The sequence below is a fragment of the Frankliniella occidentalis genome, unplaced genomic scaffold (genome assembly GCF_000697945.3).
Source record: "Frankliniella occidentalis isolate FOCC.00 unplaced genomic scaffold, Focc_3.1 Scaffold125, whole genome shotgun sequence".
Lineage (NCBI taxonomy): Eukaryota > Metazoa > Arthropoda > Insecta > Thysanoptera > Thripidae > Frankliniella > Frankliniella occidentalis.
In genome coordinates, this window is record NW_026267252.1 from 713,401 (window position 1) to 715,859 (window position 2,459).

A 2,459-nucleotide genomic window follows, 5' to 3' on the forward strand; every position below is an offset into this window, starting at 1 on the left:
CACCTGCTGAAAGGCTCCCTTTCCTGCCAAAGAGCGCGCGCCCCGGTGCCATAGGCACCCAGCGGGCTAGTTGCTCATTGCACAGGACCGGAAGGTTTGCTCTCCTGTCCCGGGGGACAATCGCCCGGGTCAAAGCGGCGATGGGTAGATAGGCCGAGCAAAGCCGAGAGGTGGGGGCGGTGGAGGGAGGTATCGCGCAGCACCGGCACCTTGCCGCCGACTGCCTTCTTTTCCTTCTCTCCCACGAAGGACGCAACAACAACTCGTCCGTTGTGCCATTTCGTGTGGTGCGAGCCGAGCCGAGCTGGCCCGGCTTGAGCCGAGTGCAGCCGAGCCTGGCGCCGAGCCTGGCGCCGAGCCGAGAGCCGGTGGTGCGGAGGGAGAGGGCTGGTCGGGCCGGCCGCCGCGCTGGACGAGTGGGTGGCGAAACACAGCCAAGGTCCTCGCGGCACCGCGCCGCCGCGCCCCGCCGCGCCCCGCCGCCGCGCCCCGCCGCGCCCTCCAGGCGGGCCGGGGGGTCGCCGAGATAGGTGAGAGGTTAGGCGAGCCCCGCGACGGCCTCGGGCGTGGGAACACCCGCGGCGCCGGGCAGAGCAAAACGCGTCGGGGAGCCGGACAAGCAGCAGAGTCAAGGGCATAGCTGGGCGCGCGACACTCACAGAGCAGCTGGACACCATCGCCGCCGAGCACGTACCCCCTACTGGCGGCAACGGGACTCTGCTGCGGGACACGACAACTGGGCGCGCGACCGCCGGTCAAGAGATAGGATTAGATCACTACAGCGGGACTCAGGCAGGACTCGGGACCACGAACACTATCGCTATCGGTCCGAAAGGCCACTCGACCGGACCGTTGACCGGGCCGTTGACCCGTTGAGCCGGACGGGCCGGGCGTATGTGTGAGACACCACACCACTTACCTGGCCGATGACTTTCCGCCGGTTAGTATCCCACACTGCACCACACGCACACACGCACACACCACCGGCACTTTAGCACATTGCTCGGGCGCGCGGGCTGCTGTCGCCGCGCTCTCGACGGGCACTTCGGAGGAGCGCGCTACGCGCGGGTCGGTCGCTATGGCTCCGGCTGCCCCCCGCCGCCGCCGCACTGGAACTGGAGCCAGGGCCCGGCACGGGCTCCGGGCGGCCCGCGGCCCGGCGCCCCACCACGCCCCGGCCGGTCGCTGCACCTGCCCCTCACCTGCCCCCCTGTCCTCTCTCCCCCTCCCCCTTTTAACTCGCGGTGTGCAGTGAAGGGCCGCTAGCGGGTGGCGGGGCGGGGGGCGTATGGAAGTAAGTCGCACCGGTCGCACCCCTCCCCTCCCTCCCGACCGGCGGTACTTGGACTTGTTTGCAGCCGCGGCGCCGGCAGACAAGTCACTTGGCGAGAAAAGAGTGAAAAGGGCGTAAGTCCTCGGACTTTTCATTGGACGTACGCCCTTTTCACTTGTAGTGAAGTGCCGAGACGCAGTGGTGGGTCGCGCGGGGCTCTAAACAGCCGAGCCACCCGCGTGCGGGGGGCTGGGGTCCTAATCTGCGGAGGCTTGTTAACACCTCTCTTTCTCTCACCCCTTTTCACTCCAGTCAGTGTCAGTCAGTCTGTGCAGTCAGTCAGTGACTCAGTCGCTGTCAGTCATTCAGTTGCACTTCGCACTCGTTTTACTCTCTCGGAGGCCGGGCTTGTGATTGCTCATTCTCATTTCGCTCACGCCCGGCTCGCGCTGGCCGCGTGCGCGTTAGTGTCTCCTAAGGACGCGGCCGGGCCGGGAGGAAGGCGCTAACGTGCAGGCACGCGTGTTGTTGCAACGCGGCGGGAGAACTAGGAGGCCGAGTACCTCGGGCTCGGGATCCCGTGTGTGAGTGTGTGTCCTGTGTGCTGAATACGGCGCGGGGCGAAATGGGAAAGGTGTCGGTGTGTGTGAGAGGGGGCGAGGGAGGAGGGGGGGGGAGGAGCATTATCAAATGAACTGCTGAGAGAAGGGGGGGGGGGTGCTGCGCAGCGCTGAGATCGCCCGTGCGGTGGGATGCGGCGAGGCGCTGGGTCGGCCGGCCCGCAAGCCACCCACGTACAACGGGCCTGCCTATCTCCCAGGCGATCCAAGCGGCGTGCTTCTCTGTCTGTCTGTCTGTCTGTCTGTCTGTCTGTCTGTCTGTCTGTCTGTCTGTCTGTCTGTCTGTCTGTCTGTCTGTCTGTCTGTCTGTCTCTATCTTTCTCTCTCTCTTGCTCTGAGCTGAGGTGGGCTCGAGGACATGGGTGAAATAAACTGCAAAATGAGCAAACGTAAACGTTTCGGCATGGCTGCTTTCTTCAGGGGGGAGGAGGGCAGCCTCCGCAAAGAACTTGATTTATTTTCAATAAATAACAATGACTTTGTACAAAATTAACAATTATTATTACATGGACTTGATGGGATGACACTGAGAACGAGAAACGAACATGCGGTCCAAGTCTTTCAGA